Here is a 22,582-nt window from a genome sequence, read left to right on the forward strand (position 1 = left end):
CCTGCAGCTGACTGAGCCACTCACTTGCAGCTACCTTTCATGGCATCTGCGGGTTTAAAGAGCTTCTGCTTTGGTCCTTTTCACCCCTTAATATTTTAAATGTATTTATAATGAGACAATCAATAAGGAATAACTGTGAACACCTATATAATGCATATATGTTTCCTTTGACAAAAATATAGTTCAAATACTAATAGAGCCTTGGGAGTAGAAACACCACACCCAGAGTAGAGAGTAATGTAGAAGATACAGAACTGTGCTATCAGCTCTGATGTTTTCAAGCTTAAAAATACTGTTGTCTTCAAATAAGACAAAGACAAAGAAGCTATAGGGTTCTTGAATTTTGGGTGTATCGAATATGCATGTCGGGGTTTATGTGTGCCGTGTATGCATGTGTGGAGGCCAGAAGTCTATATCAGTTATCTTCTTCAACCACTTTGTATCTTGAAACAGAGTCTCTCATTAAAACTGGAGCTCAACCATTCAGCTAGACTGGATGGCCAGCAAACCCCAGGGATCCTCCTGTCTCTGCCTTCCAGCTCTGGAATTACAAGTGCACACGCCACACCTGACTTTTTACACGAGTAAAGAAGGAATCCAAACTTGGGTCCTTATGCTTGAACTTTACCCACTGAATCCCAGAAGAATTTTTATATCTCACTAAACTATTTCATATCATTATCTGTTCACTATCTCACAAAAGCATTTAATAAATCAACATTTCGAAAGCAGAAGAAATCTTAGCTATAAACCTTTGTTCTTTATGAGAAATCTGATTCAGAAAACAAGTTAGTTGGTAAAGATTATGTGGACAGTTAGTGCCAGAATTGGGATTAATGTTCAAGCCAGCAGACTCATCAAACTTACTTCCCCTCCTTCTCCTCTAACTGGGTTTTGTTGAGACAGTGTCTCTGTAGATGGCCCAGGTTAGCACCAAACTACTTGAAATTCTCTTGTGTTAGCCTCCCTAGTGCTGGGATTTTAGGCTTGTGCCTTTACAACCATCTTTCAGATTTCTGTTATTTAAGCAAAGAATGAGTCCATAGTTATAGAACCAGAAAAATACACTCACTGGTGCTGGAGAAATGGCTCAGCAGTTAAGAGTACTGGCTGCTCTTGCAGAGGACCTGGGTTCAGTTCCCAACACCCATATCATGGCTAACAACTGTCTGTAACTCCAGTACTAGGGGATCTGAGGCCCTGTTCGGCCCTCTGCAGGCACTGTACAACATAGGTACATTTACATGCACGCAGGTAATACACTCATACACATAAAACAAAAAAATAAAAATAACAAAATATTTTAAAAAATACAGTCATAAAGGTTATGAAAAGCATTAAAGAAACAAGATTTTATGTAATCTAGATTAATGCCCATTTTCCTGAGAATCTCACTGTTCCTTTCTATGAAAGGATTTATTTATTTTTATTTTATGTATATATGTGAGTGCCTGCATATATGTATGTACACTATGTGTGTACAGTGCCTGTAAAGGCAAAAAGAGGGTTTCAGACCCCTGGAACTGGAAATACAGACAGTTGTTAGCCACCATGTGGTTGCTGGGAACCGAACACAGATTCTCTGTGAGAGTAGCCAGTGCTCTTACCCACTGAGCTATCTCTCCAGTCCCCTCCAGTCCCCCACTTTTTCTTTTTAAATTTGACTTTAATGATGTATTTTATGTGCTTTCATTGTAGAACATGTGTCTAATTTTGAATTTTACATGACCATTAGTGTACAGACCTTCAAATCAAGTGTACTAATGCCCTTTTTAAAAGGATCCTTGGAGAATTGATAATAGAAGAAAGTAACTGAGTTTATTTCTAAATGACTCATGTAATTAAAGTTTAACGTAATTGGACATGAATTGTTATTGGAGTTTCATTTCTGTGTCCTGGAGTACACATGGTGGGAAACTTTTAGTCATAACACATCTCTCTCTCTCTCAAGGATGTAAATGCCTTTGACATTGCTGTGTGGTTCTGTCACCGAGGGAATGGGCACCATCTGTCCCTGCTTAGCTGTGCTGAGAATATTGACCTGACAGCACACGTCGAAACTGGAGAACCCTGAAGGAGTATCGCCATTCCTTTCTAACCCAGTAATGAGTTATCTGAAGTGTTGCAAAACTATGAGTTTCTCTGTGAGGTGAAAACAGTAGAATTATTGTCAGTCTGGAAAAGATTAATTATGGGAGTTCAGAGAGATAAAGAGACATAGCTATCTGGGTTCAGAACCAATAACCTTTTCCAGCTGTCATACATCATTTAGAAGGGAGACAGACACTCTCTATTTGCTGGGGTATCATAGAGGCCTTTGAGAGAGAAACCGAGGTGAACAAACATTTACTATGAAAAGAGGCTCACCCATCAGTGAAGGTGTTGGAGAGTCAGATGAGGACAATATTGTGCTTAATCCAAACAATTTGATAAACATACTTTATTTTCATCTTAACTTATTTTAGTCAAAACGAAAATAGAGATGGACAAAGATTATTGGCAAAGGTTTGATTTCCTCTGGCCCACAAGTCTCATTTTATAAGCAGTTTATCATCTCTAACTACATTACATATATACAGCCAATTAACCCATATTCTCCTTGAAACATCAGCTTCCCTTTCTTTGGTGCCTTTGTTATCTATTCATAGAAATAGCTAGCCTCACTTATTTCAAAGCTTTGGCACTACTGTAAACCATCTCTCCCTCCCATCAGTGACTTGCTAACTGATTCTACATCCAGAATACTTCTCTAACTTGTTCTTAAGGGTGCAAGCACAATTCAAGTCTTTCCTCCCTACCATGTGTATGTTCGCTAAAACTTATCTAGCTGGGTTCCTCATTCTCAATCCTCCTCTCTAGAATCTGATTTATAGCCATTTTCCTAGAGAACAACTACAATCATGACATTTATGTTTCCTAGTCTTCAGATACTCTAAAGGTATCCACTGACTAAAGCCCAAGTGCAAGCAGCTGCCATGACTTCCCGTGCAGGGACTCCATGCCTCTGATGTTTTCCTCTGGGTTTCCTGGGTATTCTTACCTTGTGCTACTCACACATTCTTCTTCTTTGTCTGGGGACCATATTAATGAGAATTCCAGGGCCTCAATGGCCATCACTTCCTTTTTTAAGACCTATGTCATAGCTCAAATCCTCCACAGGACTTTCTGATTCTTAAAGTTATGAGTATCATTGGCATTTGGTAATTCCCAGGATGGGGCTAAAAGAATCTAAGATTATTATAAGGATTAAACATTGAAATCATATACATTGGATAACAAATGCTTGTCATTTACAGTTCAAAGTATAACATTAAAAGTCATTGCTAGACGGTTAGCACCACTCTGTAGCTTAAGGTACTTCCCAAGAAAGACATTGAAAATAAAAGTTGGTAGAGTTCTCTCCACACTTGGAAATCTGATTCAGTCTATAATGAAAAGAAGTACTAAGAAACATATAAAACACACATACATATGCATATACCCGTGAGACTCATGTTTTCAAAAGGAAAAAATAACCAAATAATATCCTAGCATTTATTGAAAGATAGGTAATACACATGGAAGTGACAAGAAGCCCATGGTATGATTGTTGGACTTCCGTGGATGACAAACATCTGCTTTCCCTCGCACCCCCCACCCCTCCACATTTTGTAACAGTCACAGTGTTTCTCAGTATGCCCTTTCATAATTCCACACCTGCTCATCGTTTTCTTGGTTCTTTAGACCAAATTAAAATCACTTCTTTTATGGAACCTGACAAAGCAGAGAAGTAAATTCAGTTACATCTTCAAGTTCCAGGCATGCTGGTCCTATCTTAGTTATCACGCCCTCCACATTGGTACCATAATTACATTTTGTTGGGGGGTTTTGTTAGTTTGTTTTGAGACAGGGTCTCTGTAACCTCAGCTGGCCTGGGGCTCACTATGTAGACCAGCCTGGCCAATCTTACAGAGATCCACTTTCTTCAGCCTTCCAAGGGCTGGGATTAAGGGCTGGGTATACTACCACCACTTGGCTCTTGTTTTGTTTTTAAACAACAGGCCTTTATTTATGGCTGAGACCTAGGGCTCTAAAGAATGAGTAATTATTTAGGCTTTGCATCATTAGAATCTACTAAAGTGCCTAATATAGAGTAGCTGCTTGGTAAGTATTAGACAAATGAAAGGATGCATGAATATGCAGTAAATATTGTGAACTCCAAATTTCAAAAGAAAATGAGACTCATACTTGATCAGATTCAACTAACCAACAGAAGGAACCTAAGATTTAAACCTAAGCCTATTTCATCTCAGGCCAGAGCTACCTCCTCCAAGTAGACCAATCCACATGGACCTGCTCACTAAATCCTGGAGTATTCAAAGTAGGGCCCACTTACGATTTTTTGAACAGCATGAGATGGTTTTACACAGATGCTTAATGGTAACTGGCTTTAGATATGATCCATTTGTGTAGAACATTCACAACATGATGTTCAGGTTTAAAAAAAAAGGAATATTTGAAACAGGCTTATTTTATTTCTCCATAAGTCTGTTCTTCTTGAGATTGTCAAACAGAAAATTAAACCTAGTTGATCAGGGTCTGAACTATATTTCAGCATGAAGAAAGAATGAAAAGTGTCCCTCCATGTCTTTGTTTCCCTGAGGATATCAGACAGCTAGTGCAGCCTGTTCACTACATCAAACTTTTATTTTAGGGAAAGAAACCATGTGACTGGCTTTCAAAACAAATCGATTATTTCAGGTTACTTGAGAGTGTTGCAAGTGATCATAAGCAGAGTAATAGCAGTCAAATCTCAAGTCTGTATTATAAGCTGATTAGCCATGTATCCCATTTCCTGACTGATTCCAGCTGTGTCTGCTCTGGACCTGGTGGTTGAGCAATTCCAAGAAACATTTTAACCTATCAGCACTACCATTTGAAATGTCAAGGCTATTGGCAGAGATAAGAAAATTTGGTTGTCATGCTTATACCAGCATTGAGATAAATCATTCTACATTTGACACAGATGGATATTTCTAAAGAATACCATGTAGCCCTATTCATAGGCAGGAACGTTTTTCTTTTTGGATTTTATATTTACCATACCCAATGAAACTGACCATTAGAGAAATGATAGTTCATACTATGTATGCCATTGGTGTGATATAGTCTTAGCTTGTGCTACTCACACATTCTTCTACACCAATTTTAAAGAAACATTATGCAATTTGCTGTCAACTTATGTGAAGCTGTTGATATGCAATGTCATTTTGGACAAAATTAGACAGTACAAATTCAGAAACTATAACTTGAGATATTCAGTTTCCCAGATTACTAGATTTACATGTTAATAACTCCTGGGGTATTCTTTTACCAGCTCTAATTGCAACCAGATTTTGTGGCTTGGAATCTTCTGGAACTTAGCCACATAGTCATGGAGACACAAATCTAAAAGGTTGGGGGTCTGAATTTTGTTCGATATTTCTTCATGGGATGGTCCTCACTACATTTATTTAGTATGTACTCAAACACTTACATCAAACCCCAATATGTAATGATGTTTAAAAGACAGTCTTGGTGGCCGTGGATTAAAAATATGATCATTTCATTCACATTCATTTTTATCATATGTACATAAAACCAAAGACAAATTTTCATCCTTAGATTCAACTTTTAAACTTCCATGATGTCTATGAATTCAAAAAGAAACAAAAAGTAAGGATCTAGAAGCTGTTATACTAAGTGAAGTAACACAGACTGAGAAAAACAAACATTTGTTCTCCCTCATCTGTGGCTCCTAGCACCAAATCCTTTTAAATTCCAGGTTCTTTTAATAAGATGATGCTATACAGCAGTCCCTTCTGTATGAAATAACTACCATCATCACAACTTCAGCTGAGCCTGATCACTAAACATAGTCACAATTGGGCTTGTTCACAGTTGTGCTCATTCATTAAAGGAGTGCTAAGCAGGGTCACTGGACCCTCACCTGAGTATCCAGCCACTCTTCCCAGCCAACTAGTCCAGGCTTGGAAGACAAAAGAAAAATGAGGAAGAACCCAATAGAGGGATGCTTTTGGAAGCACTTGTCAAGAAACTCCAATGGACTCTTACATGAACATTTGAAAATTTCCCTGTTCTGATTTTTCTTCTAGTTCCCTATCTAGAATTTGTAATGCTAATTACTCTTGCTTTTGCTTCTCCTTTACATCTCCCATTCATGATTCAATGACATTCTTTTCCCCTTAGAGACAAGAGTTATACAATTTGGGAGTCTTTTAGATAGACCCACTGAAGGGGTACTCCAGTTGCCTCACCCTGTGTCCCTGTTCAGCATAGAAGAAGCCAGAGCAGTCTGTGACCCTATTCCCTATCGGCAGTTCAGGTAACCTCTTCAGAGGATAGCATGATAAGAATAGGAGGTAGGAATTGGTTAGGCACTTAGAGTGAAAAACCCCCAAAGAAATGTAGCCAGTTTCTTGGCTAAAAGTCAAAATGTCCTTGGGCCTGTTAGCAACATACTCTGTTCCAAAGGCAAAAAGTGTCAAAATGTCAAAAGTATTTGGGAGCATGTATCTAATCCTTAAAATATTTTAGAGTTACCCCTTCAGAGGGGGGAATATTAGAGGGGAGGAAGTGGGCATGGATTTGATCAAAACATCTTATATACATGTATGAAATCCTCAATAAAGTTTTTGTAAAGTTAAAAAGAAATCTGTTTTATAGATGTGCATGTTGTTAACTATGAGTTTGGGTGTCATACTTCTGAAATAGCAGGGCCTTCCATGGAGAAAAGAAGGAAAGAAAGTTTTGACTCATTCAAATCATGCCTGTTCCCTTAACAGCTAGGAAGAAAAACAAGCAATGCTAGGTGGCATAATTCTCAGTTCAGTTTAGGGGGTTTTTATTTCCATGCACATGCTTCATTGTCAATTAAAGAGCCATTACAACAGTTTTACTACTTGGCTTTAATTTCAAAACTATCTCACCCTTTTTTAACAACAAAACGAATGGGAATTTTAAGCAATGTTTAACCCAGAATCCTGGAATAAAGACTCCAGGCAGAAATGAGCTGAGCTGAGGTATGGGGGCCAGAGACTGAGGGAACTGAATACGTTCTACCCCTCAGAAATTTCTCTCTGTTACATTAAGTTTTGCGCATAATTTTTAAACAGTTGTTTGTGCAGGGCACAAAGAAAGCTGCTGCGGGGGCTGTCCAGATATGAATTCAGTTCCTATGTCTTCACCTTATCATATGGGGCCAGCGTGCACAAACAGTACAGGGCAGGAAGTGACTGCCACGTAAGAGCTGAAGACAAGTGCAGGGCAGCTCAGGGATCACAGGGAGAGTTCACTTACTGAGAAAACAACAGAAGGCTTTGTGGAATAGGTTCATGTAAGATGGGCTTAGAGAGAAAATGGTTGATAGGTTAAAGGCGGGGCACAGTATGTGTGAAGCATGTATGTAAACTGTAGCTGGTGAATTAGTGAGTTCTCGTGCTCCATGTTAGTTCTTAATATTGTCAATCAAGTACAAATGCTAAATTTAGTCCCATTGTTTTATAGCAGGAACAAGTAACAGCAACCACTGATTCAATTGTTTGGGGCACTTATAGAGCTCCTGTTTGTGTCTCTGTCTTTAAACTTTGTTCTTCATTTCTGTATAAGTAAAATCTCTGAGAGTCAGTGACATTTTCTACGATTTTCACAGAGATCCAAAGACAAAACATCTAAACATATGAGTCTGGGTCCTCCAGCCAGGAAATCATAAATCACTTGCAAAATGCAGAATTAAGTTCATTCCTTGCTCCTTGTTAGTTCTTATCTTAGAACCTACCCTTGCATCGTAGAAAGCTTTCTGTACACTATGTAACAGTCCCAGACAGTCCCTTTCTGCAGATGCTGTTCTGTGACATCTAGAGAAGCAGCACACCATGATTCTGACAAGATACAGGAACGGAGGAGGATTAGGGTGGTTGAGCAGCTGAAAATCCATGGTCTCCTATTTTTAGATGACCATTAAACTCACTGCTTTTAATAGCTTTTGAAAATTGCATTTTTTCCCAGACTGAAGTTACAGAAGAGGGAAAAGAAATCCACAATTTTATCTGTTTATCTTACAAAATTTCCCAGGAGACAGCCCTCAAGACCTTAGAATTCTGTATTCCATATTAGGTAACATATGACAGGCTAACTGTACGGACCTCTTTCTTTTAATGAGCGGATCAGCTTCAGCCCTCCCTTTCCTCATTTCTGTGTAGAAGGCAACAATTTCTCGGGTCCCCTCACCCTCCAGTTGAAGGTAGACCTGGCCCTTGGGAAGCAATGATGGAAGATGGGAAGGAAGGCTGGGGAAGAGGCCAGAGTGTTGTTGCTATTAATTGCCCCTTCCCAAGGGCTCCTAGGCACCGCTGAGTCTCCTAGCTCCCAGATGGTGCACTCTCACTCTATGGTTCCAGGTGCTGCGCTCTGGTCACTCCACATCTCCCATGGTCCTTCAGCATGTGTGGTTTCCTGCTGTTATTAACCTCTGATTTGCTCACCATCTATCTTCACTTTGATCCACACACTTATATAAACTGTCCAGTGTGAAAGTTCCTGTTAGAAATGTTCATGTTGTATATTTCCCACCAGGATTTTGACTGATGCACTGTTCAAACCTTTCATTTGAATGTGTTGGTTGAGTTTCCTTTAACACCCTTGCCCAGGAGTTAAGCAGATACTGTTAGCAATACTTCCTGCTCTCCTGCATCTACATCTATTTCAGTGCTTCCTGTCAGGGTCTCAGTGGCTTCCCAGCATCTTCAGATTTTGCAGTCAATAATGACTGACTCTTCTTTAGTCTGTAAGTTCTTGGAGTTCCCATTGGCAAGAATTAGAAAGTTAACTCATTATCTTAACTTCCAATAGCATCTCATTGTGGGACTTGCTCACAGTAAGATTATCTGCTTAAAATCACCATTTTCCACATCTTATGTGTATGTGTGCATGTTTCCGTGTGTACAGATGCATGTATGTGTGCAGTTACATATGTATATGTGTGCACATTCATGCAAAGGCTGAGGACAACCTTGGGTGTTGTTCCTCGAGAGCTGTACACCTTGCTTTTTTTTTTTTTTTAATTTTTGAAACAGAGTCTCTGACTGGCCTGGAGTTTACCATGTAGGCTAGCAAACCTCAGCACTCTGCCTGTCTCTAACTCTTTAATGCTAGGATTACAAGCATATTACCATGCCTACCTTTTTTACATGGCTTCTTGGGATCAGACTGAGGATTTCATGCTTCCAATACAGGCACTTTATGGATTAAGCAGCTCTTCAGCCCTCCATTCCAGTTTTTGCTGCTGTAGCAGAACACCTGAGATTAGCTAATTTGTAATGAATAGAAAAGTGTGTAAGGAAAGTCCAAGATTAAGGGGCCAGCATCTGTCAAAGTTCTTGTGGCTACACCATCCTTTGGCAGAAAGTGGAAAGCAGGAGAAAATAAGAGGGACCTGAACTCAAGTTTTCATAATGTTGCCAATCCCCCCCTTGAGAGCAGATCTCAGGCAGCAGTCATCTCCTAGAGTTTCCTTCTGAGTATTATTCTGAACAGAACAGCATGCATTTAGAGGGGGATGAGCTCAAATCATAGCATCTTCATATCTGGAATCCTTCCAGCTTAGCCTGTATTTTTAGTAGCATTTATGCTGTCTTAATTATCTTTTCTCAAAATGTCACACAATTCAAATCAGCCCTGTCATTGTGATGAGCAATTAGTTTCTAGCAATAGTCCATGTTCACAACAGCTTTTACCATTCCCTTTCTCTCCTCAACATCATGGCTACCCTCAGGCCTACTTCTTCTGCACCTGGATGACTTTGTAGTGCTCATCTGGAATTGTTCATCTGCCTCTAAGTTTTCCCAGTTTTCACTGATCCAGTGCAAAGCATAACCAGCATTAACATGTTTGTCATAATTCTTGATCATAAGATTTCTTTAGCTGACATTGCTAAAAGAATCATAAATCAATGGGCTTCACAGTTTTAAAAAAATGAATTTCTAGCAACAGTCCTCAGGTTTAATTGTAAAACCCCACTTCTGGTCATTCTGGGGATCATAAGCTAGATTCTATGATTTATTTCTCCAAAAGGTAGATATTATAGTCAATAAACAGTACAATTGATTTTTGAGACCTCATGCCACCCACCCACAAAGTGTTTGCTGGTTCAAAAGATAGGTGTACTGTTCTGTAGCTCTCTGTACATTTGGTTTCTTGTCCTGGATAGCACTAAGATATTGAGTGTGTTCCTGAAAGGATGAGTTGGATATGGGACTGGAGAGATGGCTCAGCAGTTGAGAGCACTGGCTGATCTTGCAGAGGACCTGGGTTCAATTCCAGCACTCACATGACAGCTAACAACCATCCATAATTCTAGTTCCAGGTTCCAGGGGATCTGACGCCCTCTTCTGACCTCTGTGGGCAATGTATGACACAGGTGTACTTACATAAATGCAAGTATACACGCATACATGTAAAATAACAATAAAATATTTTTTAAAAATGAGTTATGTTAAATGAAGAAGGCATGCATATGGTAAATTGAGTTTGCATAAATTCAAATATATGATAAATATAGCAAGGGTTTCCGATTTCCTCTTCTATATATCTCCTGAGTCCGTGCATGAATTCAACTCCTAGAGGCTTTTGAAACAAGGAGATAGACAGTCAATAAATAACACATTACATCTTCTGAAGAAAACCATTCTAGTCTCTACAAAATCCATGAAATGCTCCATGGATTCTGGGTTCTAGCTGAGCTGACTCCTATGCTCTCTGACCAGATAACTGCTTCAACACTGAGAACCATCAATATGGAAGACTTCAGGCTCACTGACAGATGCAAGGATTTCCTGAAGGACAAGCTGGCTGATGACATTGAGGAGGCCTCTATAAAACGATCAAGAAAGGAAATATGAACTTGCATAGTTTACTATTGCCCATAAATCCACTGCTAATTTATCTTAGCTAATGAAAGCTGAACATCTGCGCTAAATGTGGGTGGCTATGATAACAAATAAACTCAGTTTTTGCTAATTTATTGGCATGAGTTAAACTTTATAACACAATTCTTTTATTAAAAATAAGGTGCTAAAAATCATAGAACATCACTTCTGATTTGAAGAAATAGATCATGTTTTTTTTTTATTATGTAGTTCTCTGGTAAAATCCAACATTCTAAAGATTAGTTTAGAAAATGTTTTAGATGGGGGAAATAAAAAAGGCCTCTAACCCCAATAAAGGACTTAAAACTTCTATTTGCCTGTAACTAACAGGCGGCACTTAGAGTCGGCAGAGTTAATTTTGGTTCTCTTTAGGTGCTGTTTTGTCTTGGCTTTCATCTTTTCTTCCTTCCAGGCTGGATTAGTCCGCTCCCAGTTTCCAAATACTAAGCCCGAAGAAATGTCGGGAGCAGTGGAGAACAAGTTGTGTGTCAAGCAGATGGATATTTGCTTTGCTTGTGTGCTCAAAGCTGAATGGTTATGAACTCCTACAGTTCTTAAAAATAATATTATCTAGGCCTCCGATCTTTGTCCCTTTCCTGGTCTCCCTTAATTCTTTCAGCCCTGTGCATTTGGAGAGCTTGACCTAGAGAGACAACAGCAGCCACTGAGCCACCCTGAGCATCCACAGTCACTAGAGGAGACTGCAAAATCCAAGCCCTCCCAGTAACAACAACCATGCAATCATCATTATCAAGGAAACTACATAGACATGTCTTGAGTGCAGATTACACTCAAAGAATATACATAATGTGCACATACATACATACTCATAGGAGAAAATAAAGTCATTGATTAGAATGGAATTCCCTTTATACTTAGGCCTGAATGTATAATAAATAGTGACAGAAAAATTCCTGTCATTTAGAGGCTCAATAATTTTTGATATAATAAAAATATAAGAAATAGGAAGGAACAGAAGCAAAGGGAAAATGGATAGACAACCTCTATTTCTTTTAGTTGTTAAAATGGTTGAAAAAAACTCAGATTAAAATCTTGGAAATTCATCATTGTAATAACAGAGCACTGACAAATGTGAAGTGAGGAAAGAGAAGCCTTAGGAGTCTAATCTGTAGGATTAAAATTTTACATTATTTATCTAGATATTAGAAAGAAAAAAATCTATGTTTTCGGTTCCTAACTATTTAAGTCATAAATATTTTCCTGGATTTTTAAAATATAGATGAGCCATATTTCTTGACTCTGATGTGTAATTGTTAACTTGTACTTTGGCCTCAATGGAATGATGGGCAAGGAGCAGAGATAATTATTCCCATGTCTAAATTCACAAATGCTAACTTGTCCTATAGACAAAAAAATTAATTATTAATTGCTCTTCTTTTAGTCTCATGATTTAATCTTTAAAAATACCAATCAGTTTTGAGGGAAACTAGAAAGTATTCTAAAAATTATTTGGACTAATATTAATAAGAAGACCCAACATATGCTGAAAAATCAAATCATGAAGGGAAGCAGCTTGACCACTCATAAAGATTTTAGAAGGCTGGATGTTAAGCACATTGTTGAACTAGTAAAGGATGAGCAGTTCTGTCAATGAAGACAGGGTGAAGTGCCGAAATAGAGAAAATCAACTAAGAATTTAATATAGAATAAAGTAACATTGCAAATCAGTGAAGAAAAGGATTATTGAGCAAAACATGCTTACCTCAAGAGCTGACTAACAAATCTATTTCTATGTGCACACTCATCTATGTTTATATGTTGAAATTGCTATCAAATGCTTTCAAGGTAGTTTTTAAAATCCATAAAGTATTGGGGGAAAAAGAATGTGAATTTGTTCCTTGATGACAGGACAGGATTTTTTAACTTTACAGATTAAGAAACTGTAAAACATGTGAGTCATGGATTTGACGACATGAAAACGTCTCTACAGCAATGTCAATTTTACTCTAATAATGGAAAGGGGCATAGACATTTACAACATACATGAAACATATTAGTTTGCCTGACCTATACATCAGAATTTGTAGGGTCTTATGTGTTTATAAAACAACATTTAGGGAACATCAAAATAATCTATTTTTTCCATGAATAACCACTAGTTTGAAGATGCCATGAAATGCCCATTTAAATTGCCAAGACCAGTGCAACAAGCTGGGAGAATGGTTTTCAACAACTGAAACTTACTGTCCCCAGGATCAGATTACAGCACAAAGGCCAGAGGAAAGACAAAGATGATTGGTCTGCCAGAGGTAGCCTGCTAAGGTGTGGCAAAGTCTAGAGTAAGGGAAATCAGGAATCAAATTCCTCTGGTTAATTTAAAACCAAATTTGCTCTAGGACCAAAATTCCAGATACTAGAAATATTCAGAAAGATGGGGGGGGGGGGGGGCAAAAAAAGCTGAATGGTAGAGCACTTGCCTAGCGTGTTCAAGGCCCTGAGAAAGGTGGAGAGAAAAGCCACAGAGGAAGAGACTCTGTCCCTCTCCCGATCTGGAACCCTGAAGAGATGAACTGAATACAACAGAGCACCACAAGTGGTTAGGAAAACAAAGGGTCCTTAAGGAAAGACATTCCCTTGACTTCTTTGTGGCTGCATATGACCAAGGCTTGAGTAGAGTAGATGCAGTCAGAGCTAAATGAAGGACATTGTAATTCCCACTGAGATGCAGTTGGAGAAGGCAAGATAGCTTCCAGACCCTGACCAGGCCAGGAGAACAACTTCAGTCTCAGGATATTTCAACAGTGCATCAAATAACCCTCCAACAAAGTCAGCAAAGGATTGCAATGGGCTCCTTTCCACCCGCCCTCCCCATGCTGGATGGCATCACATTAGCACTCCCCTCCCAACACAGAAAACAGCCAGAGACAAGGAGAAGCAACACAAGTCTGAGATTTGTTCAGAGTAGCTTACCCATGAAAATCAAATCTGCTTAGAGTAGGAATAGCTGAGCTACATTCATCAATAAGCTTAAGCTCGTCATTACCCCTTCCACCAAAGTCCTTCCATAAAAAGAAGCTCATGAGAAAAACTGAACCAATTATAGAAAATCGGCAAGCTAAACTCTTTTTTCCTTTGTAATAGCAAGGAAATTTGTGACTGTCCTACATATGTAAAAAGCTCTTTAAATGTAGTAAAAATAAAAATGGACTAAGAAGGCAGTTCACAAAAGACAAATTTAAAGTCTTTCATAATAAAATAATTTGCTTCACCAATAACTAGTAATGGAATACATGGAAGGAAAGCAATATCATTTCATTGTATGTCTGTGCATGATATGTATGTGGGGGTGTGCATGTCATGATGCACATGTGGAGGTCAGTAGATAACTTTGTGGAACTGGTTTTCCCTTTCTACCTTTACATGAGTTCCAGAGCTCTGTACTCATGTCTCAGGCTTCTGTGGTAAGTGCATTACCTGCTGGACCATCTCACCATCCCAACATACCCTTTTTTATCTATCAAACAAATTAAAATTTATGCTTTTATATAGTCTACATTTTTTATCTGAAAACATTTTTAATGTTCTCTTTTGGTGAGAGAACATGGATGCTAGTTATCTGGTAAACAGTTCTGGGCGCAGTTTAGCAACACAGTCTACATGGATGCATTTTCCTTTGTCTTGGAAAAGAGTCACAATTGCAATGATCTTTTTCAGCTCGGATGAATATTTTGGTCAATGAATACAGCAGAGAATTCACAGGATTGTCTATAAAAGGAGTATGTTTGGAGACGAGATATAAAATGCCACTCAGGTCACTAAAGTTTTATTATTAAAGTTTTATTTGAAGCTTGTGTTCCACACCCAAGTTGGTGACAAGACTGAAAAAATCAGATTTGTGAGATGGTGTTATTAAACACTGGGCTGCAAAATGACCGATAGCTTTCTCAAGACATTAAGCCATTGGCAAACAACCAAGTTCCTCTGCAGGCAAAGCCATGAATGTAAATAAGAAGGCTTTTATTGGGATACAATTTAGAGTTGAGCCCTTCTTCCTTTCATTCTTAAGAGCAATGTTGAGCGAGTTTTATTCACTAACTGTAGAGAGGGCTTCCTTTCATCCCCTCTCTCTCCCCACAGAGCCTGGGGAGGGGAAAAGCCTTCTCGTGTCCAATGCCCATACTCTTTCAAGTCCTCATCATCCATCTCACCATCTGGACGTGTTTCATCCTACAATGTCACCACGCTGGCATCTGGTTAGTAGAACCCATTGGAATAGTGACATACCCAAATTCTAGGAGGATCCCCAGAAACAATGATGACATTAAAACACCTTATAACCAAAGGGAACTAAAAACCTTTGAAGACTGATACACATCATTTTACAATTGAAGAGCAAGATCAACAGGAACAAATCTGATGATAACCAATGCCAAGACTGCAGTGCAGGCTTTTTTCCCCTCGGACCAGTAAGTCTGTCTTAAACCATCAATCTTACAACTCACTAAGGATTACTGCACTTTCATGTGCATTCCATTTATTTTGGATTCAGTGGTAGTAAGAATCACTCTTCATCACCTAAGACTCCTCTATTAACTTAATTTTCCAAGAAAAATTACTGCTACATATTTGGGGTGAATGTGTGCAATGTATGGATGCATTCGTGTTCATGTGTGTGCATGTGTGTGCACATGTGTTTGGAGGCCAGGGGCTGACATCGCATGTCTTCATCAGCCTCTCTACACCTTAATTTTAGAGACAGAAGCTTTCACTAGAGCTCACTGATTGGCTAGGTCAGCTAGCCAGCAGGTTCCAGGGATCCACCTGCCTCTGATTCTCCAACAATGGAGTTACAGACAGGTGCCACAGTGCCTGGCTTTTTACATGGGTGCTGGGGATCCAGATTCAGTTTTTCATGTTCTGCAGCACTTTACTGACATCCATCTCCCTGGCCTCCATTACGTATTTTGACTATTTGATTCATTCAATCATTTTAATTTCTCTCCTGTTATAAGAATAATTTTAATTGTATGGTTAGGCAAAATACAGTTAAGAAACTCCAGAAAAAAACAGATCAGCAAGAGGCATATGTGGTAGTATGTATTTGGGGGCAGGGATTATTGCAAGCAAGTGATTCACACAATAGTGGAAGTTGGTCAAGTCTGAAGTCTTCAGAGAAGGTCAGCAGGCTGGAGACTAGAGTTCCAGCACGAACCTACAGGCAGTCCACCAGCAGCAGTCCCATTTCGGAGGTCAGCTTTGCTCCTTTAAGGACTTCAGCTGGTTGGGCGAGGCCCTCCCAATAGATGGAAGGCAATCTGATTCACTCTAAATCCCTCTATTTAAATGTTAATCTTTCCAGAAATACCTTCATAGAAACATTCAGATCAATGTTTGATCAAATGTCTGCTCCAGTCAAGATGTCATAAAATTAAACATCACAAGTAAAGACAGGAACTAGGTCACAATCTGTCTCTATATTAGTCAGGTTTAGACCTGAACCACAAAAACAGATTTCCTGATTCTTAAGAGCTGGCAATATCTAACTGGTTGACTTAGCTCATTCTCTTGAGCCCACCAGCACCTCAGATTAGTTATTTTCTTTACAACAGAAGAGTTGTAAACATTAATATACTTTAGGTGTCATGCCACAAATTCCATGTACAAGAGCGATGCATTGGAATTAATGTATGCAGCTACAGCACTCAGAGTCCCACTCTAAGCAGCAGGACGTTACAGCCAAAGGGCCTTGGAACAGGCACCTTCCCTGTGGTGGCATCAAGTGACTTCCTGCCTCTTTTCCCTCCCTGCCCCCAAAAACCAGAGCTAATCTTTGTGTGGAAATAGCATGCTGACCATGCCTGAGGCTTGGCTCTTATTGACCTCCAAGATGCCTGAAAGTTCAAACCAAGGTCTTAGCAGTCAGTATTCAAAGACCTTGATTAAAAACATTAATTAAGGGGAAGGAGACAAGGCCAAAGAGTGCTTTCCTCTGAGCCATTTTGCTTGCTTGTTTCAGAGCCACAGCCATCACCAAGTACCATCTGAGGCTACGCAGCCTTACTTCAGATGGTGGGCAGCATTGGGTATTTTTCCCTTTCCTCCTGCTTCCAACTGCATGAAGCACAAGTTTCTGACCTCAAAACCCAAGTCCTAGTACACCAGGTCGGTTTACATTTTTTCCAAAGAGCTTCTGTGCAAAGTAAGAATCTCTAACTCCTGTAACTACTTCCAGCCTATGACAATGAACATTCGACTTCACTCACTTTGACACTCAAATAACAGATTGTGTTCATTGTTAAAATATGAACTTCGCTAAATACAAATCACATAGTAAATGATATCATATTTGAAGATGCTTCCAGAGTCTTGATACTGTTAATTAAACACGGATTAGTATCTGATTCCATGGCCTGTTCCGGTCTTCCAGGGGCACAGGGGGTCACCATTCTGTACGCATTCCCCCAATAGCAAAACAATCTGCCATTATTCCCAGTAAATGCTATGGTTGTTTTTTATATTATCAGGACTGTGATAGCTTAAGTGTCCTGTGATCACTTTGAGCATTAGCGGTTTAATAAAACAATTAGTCCCTCAGAAGCACGCGTTGAAATTGCTGACTTGCTTGATGATCTGCATTCATTCATGAATAGACACTTCAGGATAACTAGATGTTTTAAAATTCAAAATATGTCAAGATGAGTAACAGGGACTGGAGAAAGCCTCAGAACACAGGAAACAAATCTTAAATGAGTCTGAACATTTGAATGTCTCTGATTATCAGTGGAAGCAAGAGAAAAAACACATGTATTTTGAGTAAGTGATCTTTCTGCACTTTTCAAAGCAAATGGTTGTTGATAAAAAAAATTTCATTTTGATGTCTTTCTGTCCTGTAGGAGCACACTCACAGACTCAGTTCTAACATGTTAAATAGGTATAACATTGTGATTTATTTTTATCAGCATAAATATGCACTTCGAATTCCCCTTCATTTTTCCTTAGCGTGGCATAAATTCTCAGAATCGTCCTGGTATGTATATCACTCCATTACTGGAACTATAAGCAGGATTGTCTTGAATTAGCATTTCCAATTTTATATTTGGAGGAAGGTGATGATGAGCTGATAATATGGTTTGAAAGAGTCCCCCAAAGCTAAAATACTAGAAATTTAATCCTCAGGGTAGCAGTGTTGAGAGACCTGTGAAAAGTTGAACCTTGGTGAGGTGACTGTTTCACGAGGGCTCTGCTCTATAAATGGATTACAGGATTATCGTGGGCAGTGGGTTCCCCACAAAAGGATGAGTTCAGTCCCCCAAAATGCATTCTCTCTAGTCCTTCTGCCTCCCACTACCACAGAATGACATACCTCGCAAGCTACAGATATTCCAGCATCCTTAACGGTAAAAAAGAAAAATCATTGTTGTATAAATTACTTGGTCTCAGGAATTATGCTATGGTAGCCTGAAGTAGACTAAAAAAACCTGCATATTATTTACATTGTGTACAGACATTAACAGAAGAAGCCCCATTTACTGGATTCAATTCCCAGCACCCACATGATGGCTAACATCTGTGCTTAACTCCTGTTCCAGAGGATCCAATGCCTTTTTCTGCCCCCCACAAGCATTGCACACACATGCTGCACTTACATATATGCAGGCAAAACACTCATACACATAAAATAAAAATAAAATATTTTTAAAGTTTCATCAATTTAAAACTAATTTTTTTATTCCAAACTCGGAAACGGTGATAACTGTATACAAATGGGACTAGGTTAAAACTTCACCCGAGTAAAGGTTAAATAAACTGAATAAGAAAAATGCTGTAAGCTTTTCTACCTTGTAATATTTCAAATGGAAAAAAATCCAATATATCAAGTTGAATGAGAAAGAAACTGAGGTAGAGCTAAAAGTCCTGGCATACAAATTTGGTAATACTATCACCCAAGAACTGTATAATAAAGGTCAAAACATTTTGCTCTGTGCTTCAGGGGGGCACCAAAGACTTACCCAAGAAACAATATGAGCATATGCTCACCTGAGACGCATCTGTCAACCTTCCTCCCATACTACCCTGCATACCTGGCTGGCAAATTATCTTCATTGTGACAGTTTCTGCCTAGTATTTTCCCTTCATCCCACTATAAGCTACAGTCTGGCCCACATTTTAGAATCATTTCCAACCTACTCTTTGTTTCACAATCCTAGGAAACACATCAGGGTTCACATGATTTGATTCGTCATCATTTGGCACAGCTGGCCATTTCCTCTTTCTAAAACTATTACTGATTACAATACACTAGGTTGGAATCTTTCACCAATCAGTTATCTGTCACTCACTGGCACACATCTATATCTTCTGTATTTGAGTCTTGAAGAACTTCTGGATTTTTCTCTTCTCTGGAGTTATATGATATTAGCCCTAGCTTTTAATCACATGTTGATCACATCCAACTAACACCTACAGAACAGAATGTTCTGCTTGCCAAATGCACATGTCTAATTGCCTGTTGTGAAGTTCCAATTAAATTTTCATAGACAGCTAAACTAAACCTTCCACAAATACCATCTTCCTACAAATAAGTGTGCTCCTGCTGTTATTGTGCAGCCTGAACTATAGAAGTCCGAGCTCAAAAGGGGATGTTATCTCCTCATGTCCCTCCAGAAGCCCCACTTACTTGACCTTTTCCAGATCTCCTTTTAGTATTCCTTATGCTGTGGCTATGCTTCATCTAACACACTGAAAGTTTTATTTCTTTATCATATCTGTTGTAGATTTTCTCTCTCTACAGGATAATTTTCATGAATTCTGTGATGTTTATTTTTCTTCTTGCTCAGCTAAAACAGGGTCAGCCACAACTTAAAATCAGTCAGTATGAAGTCCTGGTTAGCACAGTCTCCAGGCTTGCTTTCACTAAGAGTTTTATCACATGACATGCTTCTTTGAGTAAGTAGTCACTGTTTTGTTGAAAGCTGGGCATTGTGGAGAATGTGTTGAAGAGGGAGTCACTGCATAATGCTGTCGTCTTCTAACATTGGTTCAGCTTTGTGTGAAACCTTTAAACTAGTGCAGATTTATTTTACCATAAATCTGAGGCCTGGTTCTAAGTTATGTTGGGGTAGTCTCTTCTAGCTTTGATTTTATCCCTAAAATCTGACAGTTATCCTTAAAGTATTGTCTTCTGAGGGTCCAATAAATGCCTGGAGTTCTAGCAGGTTCTCTCCACTCAGGCTTAACCTGCTCCCTAGAAACTTTTCTGCCCTGGAATGACTGCTTGAATCTCAGCTCCCATAAGGAAGCTTCCTTTCAGACCTCCTGGAATCTCACCCTGTGCTTGCACCAAGGACCTAAGAAGAGTTCCTCTGCAAATTTGTGTATAGTTTTCTCTGCAGTACCCCATTTTGAGTATCCTTAGCTCAGAATCTCAGCCAATCCAGTAGTTACAAATTCTGATCTCTGTATCCTTCACTTGACAAACTAATCCTTTTTTCCTTGTGTTCATGCACTGTAGTCTGGAAAACAGCCTTTGAAAGAAATCTTGTGTGGTTCCTTATGTTTCCCACCTCCCACAAATTGGAGCTACTCTTCAGTATCTACATATCCTGTCTGATATATTTTGTCTAGATTGTATCGATATTTACAGTGGGAGATTGTGCTCCAAGTGGGCTACTCTAAAGAGAGCAGAAGCAGAAATCCAACAAGCAGTTTGTAATAACTCAATCATAAAATCCTGTTGATTCCCCCACAGTATCCCTCGTGTCCTAGCATACTCCTACTCTGCCTCCAGATCTGCTACTCCAAAGCACTTGCCACACTCCAGTCAGAATTGTTCTTTCCTTTTCTTTCTGCTTCTTAATGTTAATTTGATCACTGTCTTGTTTTTAGAAGCTATCAATACTTCATCATTTTTAGGATCCACATAGTACTTCTTGTGAGCCTGGAAAGTTTCATCACTTGCCTGCTGCTGTTTGCCCCTGGCACATTCTGCCACCCTATCCCAGCACACACACACACACACACACACACACACACACACACACACGTGTTACCTTCTGTTCCTGGACTTGAACAGTTCTTTCACTTTCAGGCTCTTGCTTGGCTGCTAACCCTGAACTATTCTGATGAATTCCCCTCCTGTACTTAGATGTCAAATCTCCTGGGAAACTGCAACGATTCCCCTGGGTTGGATTAGGTCCCCCAGTTATGCTCTGCACTATCATTTCTATCATACAGTCACTTTATTTTCCATTTACTTTTCAAAACTCCCATTACACAATTAGCATATATGAATAACAGCACTTGCCTGACAAGAATATATTCCTTCTGGACATATATTCAGGAGGTATTTCTGGGGAAATACTCAGGATACAGTTCAGAAGGTAAAAGTGCTTGCCACTAGCCTGACAACCTAAGTTCAACCCCGGGATCCAATGGTCCTCTGACCTCCACATGCATACTTACACACATACATACACATATACAGAGAGAGAGAGAGAGAGAGAGAGAGGCAGAAGGGGGGAGAGAGAGCAAGTACATGTAATAAAAAATTTCAAAAATATATTCCTTCTCAATAAATTATGCTTATCTTGTGCAGTAAATAACTATACCTACTCTCAAAAGTAAATAAAAGAAGTTAAATGATGCTCAGCAACTGGAGAGATGGCTCAATAGTTAAGAGCATGGTTAAAAGCACTGGCTACTCTTGCAGAGGACCTGGGTTCGGTTCCCAGCACCCACATGGCAGCTAACAACTGCCCATAACTCAATATATAGGGGCTCTGACACCATCTTCTGACCTCCACAGTCATTGCATGAGACAGGTACACTTACATACATGCAGGTTATACACACATACACATAAAATAAAAATAATAAAATATTTAGAAAAAAATATGATGATCAAATCATATAAAACAAATGAAGAGTCATTCTTCTTTAAGGGTATGACACTCAGTAGGTTAACTAGGCTACAGTGGATGGACCCATGCTGAAGGGGACACAAATTTGAATTGATAGGCCTTAAATGTGTGTGCGTGTGTGTATGTGTGTGTGTATGTATATATGTATGTGTATGAAATCAGGTGGGAGGTAGTAAGGGGAGGGAGATCAGGGAGGCAGCCTAAATATGATCAAAATATATTGTATGAAATTCACAAAAATTCAATAAAAAGTCTTTAATAAATTTTTAAGATAAAAGATAAGGGCAACTTAAAAAAGTTTGTGTCAGATACTCAACTACTTTAAAACCTCTATGCTTTAGTGCAATGTTAATTAATGCATGCAAAGTAGAAACAATTTAAGGGATTACTTTTTAGATTTTTAGCAGTAATTTTCTCTAAAACTGTGAAAACTATGGTAATTCCTTTTTCTTTCTCTCTCTCTCTCTCTTTTTTTTTTTTTTTTTTTTTTTTTTGCCTTTTTGAGACACGGTCTCCTTGTAGCCCCAGTTTGCCTGGAACTCACTATGTAGACAAGGCTGGACTTGAACTCACAGAGATCCACCTGCCTCAGCCTCCCAAGTTCTGGGATTAAAGGCGTGTGCCACCACGCCCAGCCTAAAACTATGATAATTCTTAGTATCATAAGATCAATGTATGTAACTTAGCAAAGCAAGCATCAAACTACTTAGTCCCCTTTATCTCACAGACTAAGGCCTC

The sequence above is a fragment of the Nannospalax galili genome, unplaced genomic scaffold (assembly GCF_000622305.1).
Source record: "Nannospalax galili isolate Female #2095 unplaced genomic scaffold, S.galili_v1.0 scaffold892, whole genome shotgun sequence".
Classification (NCBI taxonomy): domain Eukaryota; kingdom Metazoa; phylum Chordata; class Mammalia; order Rodentia; family Spalacidae; genus Nannospalax; species Nannospalax galili.